At 40.8% G+C, this 13,865-nt stretch overlaps 1 long non-coding RNA gene across 1 annotated transcript; it reads right to left on the bottom strand.

The window, feature by feature from the left end:
- Positions 1 to 1,543: 1,543 nt before the first annotated feature.
- Positions 1,544 to 6,423, bottom strand: LOC143239726 (uncharacterized). Its single transcript, XR_013021325.1, has 3 exons — positions 6,321 to 6,423; positions 1,822 to 1,929; positions 1,544 to 1,703 (listed from the first exon to the last, which is right to left on the bottom strand). It is a non-coding gene; the product is annotated as an uncharacterized LOC143239726 (long non-coding RNA).
- Positions 6,424 to 13,865: the final 7,442 nt, after the last annotated feature.

Here is a 13,865-nt window from a genome sequence, read left to right as displayed (position 1 = left end):
AACCAGATTGAAGACAAATTAGCCCTGTGTCAGCTTTATTATACACAATTCTTAAAGATCCACCCACATACGATACAAATACTATTCATTTTTAAATGGTGAGTGTTGTCAACTACAAACACGATCTTCTAATTTTAAAGAAACATCCTTCGAATAAAAATATTTTAAAACAGTTACTATTACCATTTATTGATAAGTAAAACGCAAAAGTTTCGACCTTCCTTCGGGTAATCTTCAGGTTGGCCTTAAGTATTAATACCAGCCCCTTTCGAAATTCTCGATTTCCCTTACTTTCGAGAAATAACAAAATATGGGAAAGGTAATATTGTACAAGTAAAAATAGTGTTGTTCATGTACAGAGTAAATGAAAGTTAAGACATGGAAATATTATGGTTGAAGTTCAACCCACAGACAGGTAACGTCAGAAGCTGAACAAAGCTGTGCGTCGTCCTTCGTGAATTGTAAGAAATTATTCACACAAAAAACATCGAAGTAAACAGTGCAAATAGAAAACGGCATAAACTCAAATAATTTAAAGTGTAATAAAGGAAAGTTCAAGAAAAACATGGATGAATAAAGTCACATGGATCGAAATCTTCATTGTAAGATGCAAAGACAATATTGCCGTCTGAAATTGTTGTCAGTCCAACAAATGTCCAATCGGTAGCTTTAGGCTTAACAAGCGAGACTAATTAAACTAATTACACAATAGTAGGAACATCAAAACTAGTATTTGTTTCGAAATAACCTGTACGATTTCTTAATTTTATGTATATATTACCACATTACAAGAACAGATAACGAACAAGGTTTTGTAAAACGTATATTGATGGTTCATTTATTTTCCATATAATGTATTTTGAATTTTTATTACTCAGATGTCAGGTTTGAAAACTCATGTCGTTGTGCGATGTTTTAAGTTATCTGGTCACTTTTTTTTTTTTTTTTTAAAATGGAGATTTTGTTCTGTGGCAAATACAGCCACATTTTATTATCCATATGAAAACAATGACTCGTAACAGTTATAATGTAGTTAAATTGCGTTGCTGTGAATGTTAACCGTAACAAATAGCATTTTATGTTCGGTATAGGTTCATACTATATATATATAGTAAGCCTATATGAGGCTTAAGAATCATAGGAAGTATTTGTGTTGTATTCATGTTTTGAAGGAGTCGGTGAGATCATAAAGTGTAGGATGTAACTTTAGAAAGATTTAATTGGAGGTGGATTTAAAATCATTTCTTTAGTGCGTATTAAAAAACCCTTTATCTTTACAAACTAACGATTGTTGTTCTAACCAAACGTTAAATACCACTGTAATCTTGACGACATTTCCAAAGAGGATGAAAGTACTTGCTACTGTAGTAATTATATGTAGTAATACTAGAACGATTAAGTCACATTTGTGTTTTGATTAGTAGCTCATGGATCTATGGAAATAATGTATTTAATAAAGTTGTGGTTTAACTACAATAGTCAAGTGTTAAGAATATTTGTGAAGTTTCAGGTAAGTGATTTCAGGTTAATAAATACAGCGGAATATAAAGTTTAATTTATTAATTTTGAAAAACGATAAACAAACAATGTAACAAAGTAAACAATCTAATAAAATTCATGAAACAGGAACCAGACTAACACGTGAAGGGAATTTTATTCTGTCTTACTGCAAGTGCATGACGTACAACTGCAGGCTTCTCCTTCTAGAAAGAGAAAAGATTACATGTAAAATACAAATTGAAGTTTAAACAAGGGACAAAAACCTTTAGTAATAAGTTAAGAAATTATACACTATGAACGAACTAGTAAGATTCTACTTACCTGTACACTTACATTGACCGGCAGTTTCTGCTTTTTTACTGCACGTGGTGCACTTACAACAGTCTTCTTTACCACATGTGCACTTCTCGATACATGTGCATGTAGGATCTTGAAAGAGAAATGTGGCACAAATTAATCAGGTGTTACGATAGATTGACGTTCACATTAATAGTTGGTTAATGTGGAACGTTACTTAGTTACGTAGTTCACGACAAGTCAAAGAATGAACACATTTCAATCTTTGTAATGCACAGAACATTAACTCATAATGAAGTGTATATCGTGTAGTTTTGTTTCGACACTTAAATACAAGTCATTAAGATAATAAATATTCTGTTAATAGGAGGTAAAATGGTTTAGGGTTACAACTGGAAACGAACTGTTAAAATTGCTAATGAAAAGCTTCTGTTATTTTTAGATTAATATGTTAGACAATAGGTTTAACCTTCATGTTCCAATAACACATCATTTAGACAAAGGAGACAAGTTTAGTGTTAAACTTTCGAAATCGGTTTATTTCAGCGGTAAATTAGGGAGTCGGTGGGAAGGGGGAAACCCCGCAAAAGTGAGAGGATTATTATTGTTCCAACACAAGCTCTCTGAACAGCTGTTTGTAAATAACAGTTATATTTGATTAAAGGCATACGTAGCATGGTAATTCTATGTGTATATCTATGTGTATAGTTTGATTTACACAATAAACCGACAGATTTGTTTCACCTATGTAAACAAATTTATCAAACCGAGTGTCATTTGTGTCAAATGTGGTTTCACTTAAAAACTACCTCGAAAGAAGTTACCCGTTACAGCCCGAGATACTTAGGGCTGGTGATGTTCTAAAGGCAGTTTAGGTAATATTTGATAACATATCTAGTTTCATGGATTGTAGTTTCAAATAGAAAGTTATTACAGTAAGGGGTAACTGATGAGCATTTAACAAGTTATGTATTCAAGCTACTTTATTAACGGTAGGTTTAAGTACGAAATGGTATCAAAGGCCATTTAAGCAATATCGTTAAACAGTTAAGAAGCTACATATGAATATTTAGATTTATACAATTCAAAGATATTTCTGGAAGTTATTTCTAGAGGGAGTAGGAAACACAAATTGGTGAAATAACAATGGTGTAAGTTTGTATTGAACTCTTGTGACCTTTTAAGTCATTTACGTGAATGAACGTTGTAAAAGACACCTTGCTTTATTTTTATCCAAAGAACTTACTGCAACCGAAGAAACCAATGAGTTTATAATCCAAAGGAGAAATAAATAGGATGGTAGGAAGCAATCAGTGTTTTAATGTAATCCAGATTAGAAAACATCGACAGTTCTATTTTCATTTACGCGTAGATGAACTGGGTGGAGAACCCTTCTGTTTACGACCACGTTTCCTCCCTTATTATCCTTATTCAAGGGAGGTATGTCGACTTCGATGGATCCTGCCCTGGGTCAACTGTATAGGTCTTCTCTGTTGGAAGGCGATTCTAATGACTCATGACGTGAGCAAATGATTCCTTTGTATCTTAAGGGGCAAATGCATCCGAGGGAATGCTTGTACCTACAACCAAAGGTTGTGGATTTTGAGGTTTGGAATACATGTTAAATACAGAGAGGGGTGTTGAAGTTAATTCAACTTAACCATAAAGGTTAAGAAGCTCTTAATTTGTTTGAGAACGATTCTGTTCGAGACAGATCTGTCTGCACTCCCACTGTAGTTGTGGTACGAAGTTCAGCAACATACGTCCGAGAGGAGGTGGTGGACAGGAAATTTTGGGCCTCATGATAAGTAATGTTAGAAATCGTTTTTAAACGTTGCTCCTCTATTCCAACCATTTAGGGAAAGAACGAAAGTAAGGCGAGTGAGAACCACTGCAATTGAGGCAATGAAGGTCCGTTTCATTACTCATGGGCATCACGAGTCCTGGCAACACAACGAGCCCATGACAGGGAACCACGACATGACGTCTTTGAATGACAACCTTTGAGGGTTTGGAATGTATGGCCGTACTTCGCAATTAAGATAACCTGCCTTTATGGCGGCAGGTGAACGTGGTGATGTAAATATCAGTACGAGAATATTGGTGGGCATAATTCCATCTTTGCAGGTGGAGATACGTCTCACTACAGAAACTCCTTGAGTGGAGAAACCAGCGAGAATCCGACTCGGTGATGTTCTTCAAAGTCTTTTCAACAATAACTTCTCGTTATGAATTCAAAGTACCATGAGGTGTAACCTCAATAGGTATATCCTCAAATGCCTTTGAATGCAAGAGGAGTTCACTGTGTTGTGCATGTTTCCACTAATGTCACTAGATCGAAGGCTTATTTTTACAGACTTGAGAGCGAGCGTGTCTCTCTCCAGTCGCTTCTGAATATAAAAAGGAAGAGACTTACTTTAATAGTTTATCTGAAAAGAGAATGTAGGATAAGAAAGTGAGGTACAACAAGTGGTACACATGTAGAAGATTGCTGCTCAGAAACTTCAAGACATTGTCGTTTACCTATGTTCTGGTTTCCACCAATTTCTTTAAAAGATGGTATTTGGAAGATCTATGATAAAAAGGAAAATTTTAGTGCCCACTTACCCCATCCACTATGGAGCCCTACGAGAGAACACTACAATGTTAAACAAGGTCACTTTAACAACGCCAGAGTTTCGCGAGCACTATATCCAAACACCAGCATCATATAAAGTGTCCATAACACCTGTCGAGAATATCCAATACTGGCGCTTGGTTGATTGTAGAACTAGTGGACCATCCAATTGGCTTAAGGGGGGGGACCTGAGGTCGCCTGTCTCCAGGAATTGAAAGCCAAAGTGGTGGGTTGAACACTTCAACCATCAGGATCCTCTCCTTCCCTTCACGGGTCGCCACGCACAGGAAATACGTGGATGGATATTTAGATCCCATAGGAGGTGAACTGAACCTTCTCTTGGAGGTCCCCTTACCAGGGAAAGGGGTCCACACCGAGGGGAAATATTTGTGGAAGGTTCCTCGTGAAATGAATTATACATTGTTTTACCCCTCTATTTACATCTCCAAAGCTTTGATTGTGGTTGTTACCACGATAACGTTTGACGAATCATGTTAGTTTGTTTCAAAGTGGACACCAAGCTATTTAACAACATTACCGATGTCACCCAAGGAATCGACTGGCAGTATAGAAGACTTGCCATCACTTATTCCTCTGGGAAGGAATATTGCATCATGACACGTATAATTGGCATCTCTCCGGGTTGAAGCATCTACTGTAAGTGAAACGAATTAAACGTACATTAAATCTGATTAATTTCTCTTGTGAAGAAGGAAGAATTACGTTCAAAATAAGCTTTGTTCTCAGTTTGAGAGAAGGAATCTTTGGTTCATATAAACTGAATAAATTTGGAAGAGCAGGAAGCTGTATTAAAGCTGATGTTATGGATAGCACTGTTAAGTAGAGGTTTCTTAATAGTTACGAAAGAAGCAGTCTCTTTAGGCAGTTTTGTTTTTGAAGAATACATTAACTCGTGATCATTGGGTTGCGACTCGGACTAGCTGCATGTTTAGCAGTTTTTGAAGGTCTTGTCTGAGAGACAACCATGCGAAATAAAGAAATAAGATAAACACTGCAAACACCTATATTTGTTTTCCTTGCAATAACGTTTCAATGCATTTGTTTTTCTCTTATAAAATTCATTGTTGGATGATCTTTATTTTAGTAGCTTCGGACGTCATAAAGATAATTTATAAATTAAGAAAATTTAACGTGTGTGATAAAACAAATACTGTAGTAAAGACATTACAGAGCAAAAAACACTTCAAAGAAAGAAAGCTTTCCGTAGAGTAAATTCTCCGATTCTACAGCGGCCATTACTTCAACATGTACCGTACAAGTTATCTGTACTTTGTATAATGCAATACGTTTGACAGTTTCCATGTTCCAGCACTATCGCTTTCTCTACCGATTAAATAAAACTTTTGAAAACCAAGTCAGGTCTATATGCGGATTAACATTTTGAGTTCGTTCTTTTTGGAGGATATGCCTTTTGATCAAATATCGGAATACCGAGAAAATTGTATCAAATTACTAATCTCGACCGGACATCGGGACAGACCCCTCAAACTCGAATGCCTGGTTGGCTTATTTCTAAAGAGTGTTCCGCTATTATTGCTGTTGTAATAATTAGTTGAAATTTAACACTGTTGTTACCGTTATTTCATAGTTTTCAATAGAGTTAATTTATTTTAACATGGGTAGCTGTTAGTAACCGATAGCTCCGAGAATTCAAATAGGTTTGTTCTTGTCGAGCAGAACAAACATTTAGTGGACGTGCACAAGGTAAGAGGGTTTACCAATTGTAGAGAGGTAAAAATAGTCACAACATTTAAAAACTAAAGTAATTAAAAACCCAACGGAACATTAGAAGATTATAAACCATAAGTATTAAAATATGAATATGTCTTGCTAGTTAGGTAAATGATATAAACATGTGTCCGAATATTAAGAAAACCTTTACTACCTTTACACTTGCAACTTCTTTCAGTTTCAAGTTGTTTCTTGCACGTGGTGCACTTGCATCCGTCTTCCTTGCCACACGTGCATTCTTTGATACACGTGCACATTTGATCTTCAAGGAAAAGAATGACAAGTATTGCATAAGTGAGGTACGAATGTTTCATTTCTTTTAGTTCTAGTATTAGAAGTAGATTATTTAAATGAAACGTTACCTTGTTATCAATATTTAATAGTAATATATGTACACGTGTTAATATGTAGTATATTTAATACATATTACCCTGAATTCACGAAGTAATTACTACACCTTTATATTCTGATGTTGTTACAAAAATTACGGTTTGAAATAAGTTTCATGCATTAATAAATATTTTGGGAAGTGGAAAGTGTCGTTTCAGGTTTTCTAAAAAAAAAAAAAAAAAAGTGTGTTCAATCAAAACTAAATTGTTAAGTGTGGCTTAGATTACAGTAAAATATTATTGGTAGTGTTTCAAATAGATATATTACGGCCACTCTCATTGCAAGTGATCGAGTTAACTGTGAAAAAGGGTTATAGAAACACTAAAAGGCCTATTTATATCTAGACTTTTATATTAAACTTAATAACCTTAAATAAAAAATAAAAACCCTTAAATAAACTTCACCTAACCAGTTGTAAATTATTACATTACTCTTACCTCATATACTTAAGAACACTTCTAACTCATTACCTAAACCAAACTAATCCGATATAAACAACATTTATTATTCAAATCAAATTACACACATACTTTCAGCTCTCACTACTTCTCTGTAATACTACTTAATACAACCTCATTATCAAATACTTCACATGTACATATTACTCTACCAATCATAACATAAAAAAAATAAAAACCTACCTCCACATTTACATACTACATTGTATGTTCCATTACTATTAATTACTTCCTTCCAACGTTTCACAAGCTTCTGAATGTCACTTCAATAAAATTCTTGGTGTGTGGAGGAAAAGAATGTAGAGGTGGTAGTTTGATATCATTATATGTTCCAATCTCCTTTCCATCAAGATAGTTCTGTAAACTTCGGAATACATGATAATCAGATGGGGCCAGGTGTGGAGAATAAGGAGGATGTGGAAGTTTTTCCCAGTCTAACTCTTCAATCTTTGCAGATGTGATCCTTCCTGTATGGGGCCGTGCATTACCCTGGTGTAACACAACATCTTAACATCTTAATCTGATCAAAGCAGGCCTCTTTTCTTTCAGTGCAAAATTGAAGCGCTCTAAAAGTTGAGAATAGCAGTCTGGTGTAATTGTAACATTGAGTGGCAGCAACTCAAAGTTGATCACATCAAGAATATCCCACCAAACGCTTAACAAGACTTTCCTAGAGTGGAGGCCCATATTGAGCTCTGCTATAGCCAGTTTACTGAGCCATTGTGAGCAGCGCTTAACATTTTTATATAATATCTATTTCTCATCTCCAGTCCCTAACGTGTCAAAAAAAGGTAAGTTACGTTCACTAGAGCGCAGAGAAGTGCAAAGGTCCACTTTTGCTATTAGGTTGGCTTCTGCCAAATCATGGAAACCTCCAAACAAACCTTCAACATTTTCTTTCATTGAGAGACTTCGCACCATAAACACCTTGAATGTTTAATGTATTTTCTGCTGCACTATTGCTATTTTCTTAACTCATAAAACATTATGTACGTAATGTGCTTCTTAGACACATCAATATTCATAATTGTTCATTTGATTAATGATCTGAAAAAGTGAGGTTGGGTTACTTTTTTTTATTTGTCACACGTTTTTATACACGTCCTATAACATATTTTAGTTATTAAAGCCTTATACAAAGATACAAATGATGATGCACTTTCTGTATTACATTTTCGGACAATACTTTTGGGATAACCTGACATATTAGCAAAGAAAGATAATAAACGTTTTTCTTGACGTTTTCCAAAACTGTAAAATATGACACAATGTTTTTTTTTTCTTTTTCTCTTTAATATGTAAATTAGTATGATGTTAACTTAATGAGAAACTTTAACCGTGTAAATTACGTACAATAAATCTAATTAATTTTGTTTTGCAAATCGTTTTATGCTAACCTTCACCATGTTAAGTTATTATCTTTGTATAATAAAATCTCCAACTCTTTTGCAATTCTTGACCAGAATACTAAAGAGCTATATTTAAATAATTCGAAAGTATTTTAATAAACCAAATGACACCAGAATTAAATTAGTTTTACCGAATTACTTTTGATACATGGCCAAGCGTGTTAAGGCGTGCGGCTCGTAATCTGAGGGCCGCAGGTTTGCATCCCCGTCGCGCCAAACATGCTCGCCCTCCCGGCCGTGGGGGCGTTATAATGTGACAGTCAATCCAACTATTTGTTGGTAAGAGAGAAGCCCAAGAGATGGCGGTGGGTGGTGATGACTACCTGCGTTCCCTCTAGTCTTACACTGCTAAATTAGGGACGGCTAGCACAGATAGCCCTCGAATAGCTGTGTGCGAAATCAAAAACAAACAAACAAACAAAATTACTTTTAATATTATTGATGTAAGAACCAGATAGTTACTTTGTAAGGAGTTTAATACATACATGAATATGTATTTCCAGATGATTTGATTTCGAAAGGTAAGATGTAAGAACCAAGAGGTGTGTGTGTACTTATTTTGTTAGGTTAGTGTTACTGCTACTCGGTGTGGTTATAAAAACAAGTATCCTTTTTCTGTGTGCGAGGAATTTGGTAAATTGTTTTTTTTACTAAATTTATATTTCTTCTGTTGCGCAAATTGCTTTAATAGTCTTAACTCAGTAGACTTCAGAGTGGTCGTTATGGCCACTACCACTCGCCCCTACGCGACCAGGCAGCTTTCCGTGAGTTTTATTGTACCGCCAATCTCTTTAACACTGGCAGTCATTGATTCGGTATATAAATTATTGAGGTAAATAGGTGTGGAATGTCTCCCACACTTTGGTAATGAACGTTACATGGTGACGTTATATCATCTGGTATTGCACAAATTTTATGCAGTAGTGGTAACTCAAATTTCCATAGTCCCTGTAGAACCGGTCAGACAGAATATAAAATGGACAACTATGAATGAATGAACTATACTTCAATGGTTTCGATACTAGTGGAGCAAAATACTTTGGCTTGTAAACTGAAATTCTAAAGTGAATGAGTAGGCCTAAGTGGAGATTTGACAAAATGAAGAGAACTAAACAGTAAAACATTTCATGATGACGAGAAATCCAACTGAAGGAAAATTATACAGTCATGTGAAAAGTTAGGACACCCCCACATTTATTCCCACTTAAAATGGTGTATCACACCAAGTACACATGATTAGAAGATCGTTGCTCAGCATTTTGAATGAGGCTTGCCGTATTTGAACCTGAGATAATTAGCTTGGTGTGCTCCTTCCTGTCGAAATGTTCGCTCGCGTCACTTTCTCGCTGTGGGTTTTGTGTGGATTAGCGTGTCGTTCTTTGCCGTGCCAGTTCCGGGTGTATGTGTTGTATTTATTATCGTGTGCTGTATTGTGTTCAGCCGTGACTCTTGGTCGAGGGTCGCGCTATTGTCTTTTTTTTTGTGTGTGTATGATGCATGTGTCTGAACTCGTTGGTCAGTATGGCTTTGGTCCTCCGGCCATACTCTGTTCGGCTGCGATCTATCCGCTTTGTGGTGCCCGTGGCCTAGCTACCTTCGGCGATCATTGACGCCTTGAATGCTGCTGTTGGGAGTAACAACACAATGTTTGCAAAATTTTGGAAATGGGCGGTATGTGGTGACGTTTGCGTCGGCCGCCCGTGCGCGTCGCTTGCTGGACCAGGGGGACTTTCCCTTGGGGGACCAGCGTGTGTTCGTGGAGTCGGCCCCATTCGAAATGCCCCATGACGTTATCAAGGGCGTGTTGATGGCGTATGGGACTATGAGGAAAATAGAGTTTGAGGCGCAGTAGTCGCGTCTTCAGGTGTGTACGGGGACCTGGCGGGTGTGTATGGACATGCAGACGCCAGTCCCAAACTTTCTTAAGTTGTGGCACAGAGGACCATTTGGTGGCTGACTGCCTGACCCCGCAGTATGGGTTATGTCAGACTTTCGGACATGAGGACAGTGCCTGCACTGTTAAGTGTGTGGTGGTGGCCACGCGCCCTTGAGGTGCCCGAGGCATGCGGCTACAGATGCCTTAGTGGTTGCTCGGCCGCCACCGACACCTACGCCCCGTAAGACCAGAGCAAAATGGGTAGAGGCAGCAGCGACACCTACTGGGTCGACTGCAGTGCCTGTGGGTGGGGTCTCCGAGGGGGCACCTGTCCCAGAGGCTGTGGCGTCCGGGGAGGCCGTGGCAGGGTCTTCTGAGGAAGGTCAGGTCCCGACCACCCAGTTCAAGGTGCCTGGGTCTTTGGGGAAAATGGGTGGTGATCATGGTCCTGTTGGGGTGGAGGGGACCTCCTTCATCCCCGGGTCTGGACAGGGACCCATTGGGGATCCTGTGGCGTCGCGAGGCTTTGTGTGGTCTCAGGCCTCCCTGTCGGGTGGAGTGAGGATTAGGGGTAGTGTGGGCGCCCAATATCCACCCGCCTCTGTAACTGTTGGGGAGGGATCCTCTGAGGAGGTTCCTGCCCCCTGTTTGGGATGGGTCAGTGAGGGTGGCCAGAGACTCTGAGGAGATCCTGGCTCCTGCTGCTGGTGATGCTGCAGGTGGGGGCTCTGAGGGGCACTTGGCAATGGCCTTAGTATCTGCAGACGTGCCAGCTCTTCCCCTATGGCACCAACCCCGACTCTGGATGAGCTGCTGTCACCAGGCTCGTTCCTGAGTCTCTTATACTTCCCCGCTCTTCCCTTCTCTCGGGGTTGAGTTAGGATATTGGGGAGGTGCATGGGCCTTGCAACCCTGATGTGTTACCAGACTTCGGTCAGGAAGTTTCTCGCGTGCAGCGGCAGTGGTCGGATGTCGGCAACCACTGCTGCATCGAGGGGGTTGGGTCAGGTAGCCTCAAGAGGCCTTCGCCTTCGTCATCAAAGCAGTAGCGTTGCTAAGTCATTCCCTCTGTGTGGATGATGGGTTTTCCTGCATCACATTGAACATCTTTGGGATGCGTAGCATTGCTAAGCAATTCTAAGCATTCTCCCTGTTCAACCACTTTGCAGTTGACGTGATTTTCTTGCAGGAGACCCACTTTGCCTCTCAGAGAGACCACTTTTCGTTCTCTTCCCGATACCCTGTCTGTTCCTTCTGGTCGTTTGACACTACCCGTTCGCGTGGGGTGGGGATCCTTTTCCACCCGCATTTTCTTAGGACCATCCTCACGTCACATAGTGATGTTGAGGGGCAAGTAGTGTACGTTGATGTTTTCATTGGGGGTCGTAAGATTCGGCTTGTCAATGTCTATGGACCTGTCGAGCACGGGGAGCAGAATGCCTTCTTGGGCTTGGACAGGTTCATGGTCACACAGGCTGATATCGTCCTTGGAGCAATTTCAACTGTTTTTTGGATCCTCATCTCGACAAGATTGGGGTGATCCTAGTACTGGTGATCTGAGTACGCAGTCCCTGAGTGCAGTGCTGTCGAATTTCACTTTTTGTAATGTCTGGTGCACACTGCATGGGTCTGCTTTTGTGTCTACCTGGACCAGTTGTGACATTTCATTTCACCTTTACCAGTTCTATATGACACCTGGCCTGTGGCAGAGCCTCAGCGGGGCTGATGTTCATTAGGTTGGGACATCTACTTTTCTGTGTCTGATCTTTGGGTGTTTTTTGCCACATTCCGAGATCTTGTCCCCGTTTTTCGGGGCCCTGGTGTGTGGAGATCAACGTCTCCCTCCTTGTCGAGGTTTGGTTGGGAGACGCATTGCTTGCCCTTGTTCTGGGACTGTTCTGTTGAATCTGTCACTGGGTCATGGTGGGCGGGTCTCAAGGAAGCCTGTGCCTGTTTGCTGAGGCAAGCAGACATGCGGGTTTTGAGTGCCCGCTGGCAGGCTTTACATGGCAAGCAGGACATCTTGACTGTCTTGCTTCGTGGCAGATCATCGGATGGCTGAGTTCTTTTGAACATTGGAGGCACTACGTAAGGATATAGAGTTGGATAATTCCAAGCTGTTCCAAGTGGCGAGCATCTCTGGTCTGATTGAGTCACTCGATCCTAGTGCTGCCACCAGGGTTCCACTGTGCAAAGCACGGGAGATGGCGAAGACCCACCACATCTCCAATCTGGTATTGGAGAACAGTCGTACGTCATCTGACATCTCTGACATTCTGGACGCGTGCCACGACTATTATCGCAGTTTGTTTTTGGCCTCGCCCGTGGACGAGGGACTGTGGGGGTCATTACGCAGTTTTTGCCCTCCCTCGATCCTTCTTTTCACGACCATCTGATGAAACCTGTCTCCTTGGGTGAGTGTTGGTCAGCCATTCGGTCCATGCTGCTTGGAAAGTGTCCTGGGCTAGATGGATTGCCAGTGGAGTTTTACAGCTACTGTCGATGGACCCTCCTTCGTCCGAATATTTAACGACTGTCTGGCTGTGGGGTCTCTGCCACCAGGAATGCTGGATGGGCTAATTACGCTTATCTGTAAGGATCCCAGCCAGTCTGAAGACCTTTCCTCGTGGCGCCCCATTTCTCTCTTGAACATAGACACAAAGATTATCTCTGAGGTCCCCTGTGCCCGTTTTGGTGTGGTCATGCCTTCCTTGGTCTGCTGCACTCAGCCATGTGGCATTTTGGGGCATGAGTAACCAACAAAATCTGGTGGTTCTCAGGGACCTGTTTTATTACATCTTGGAACGGGATATCACTGTAGTCTTTGTGTCTCTGGATCAGAGCAAAGCTTTTGATCGAGTTCACCATGGCTTTCTGTGATTCGTTCTGGAGAGGTGTGGCCTCCATCCAGTTTTCGTTCACTTCGTACATAACGTCCTCCTTTCCTATCTTGCAGGTGGTTTCTCAAAGCTGCCCGTTGTCCCCAACACTCTATGTGTTGGTTATTGAGTGCCTGCTCTCATACCTGTTCCACTTGGTCTCGGTGCATGGTCTCTGGCTGCCAGGGGTTCGTGCGTGACGTATGTCGCGCATGCAGACTAAGTGAACCTGTTCCTCGAGAACTTACCATACTTAGGTTCGGCAGTGGCCATCGTCTATCGTTATTATCGGGCCAGTGCAGCCCAGCTAAATGTCCCCAAGTCTCGTGCGATGGGCTTTGACAAATGGGCCTTGTCTGCCGACTCCCCATTTGGTCTTGATTGGACCTCTCCCCGATCACCTGTTTCGGGGTTCGTTTTTCCACAGGCCCTGGGGCTCCTTGGGAGGGGGTGGTTCATCGTTTTGGTTCGGCCATGCATGATTACCACTACTGCCCTGCCAACATGTTTGACAAGGCGGAGGTGGTGCAATGGAGGATTCTCCCCTTGGTTTGGTACCTGGGGGCCGTCCTTCGTCTGAATGGCTGCATGGTTTGGTCCATCAAGCTCGTTGTCTATGCCTTCCTGTGGGGCGGCAAGCCTGAGGCGGTGTGTCGCGGCACTCCTCGACTCTGCCGCCTCGTAGGC

The sequence above is a fragment of the Tachypleus tridentatus genome, chromosome 13 (genome assembly GCF_004210375.1).
Source record: "Tachypleus tridentatus isolate NWPU-2018 chromosome 13, ASM421037v1, whole genome shotgun sequence".
NCBI classification, from domain to species: domain Eukaryota; kingdom Metazoa; phylum Arthropoda; class Merostomata; order Xiphosura; family Limulidae; genus Tachypleus; species Tachypleus tridentatus.
Note: the sequence above shows the minus strand (reverse complement) of the source record. Positions and strands in the feature narration are given on the sequence as shown.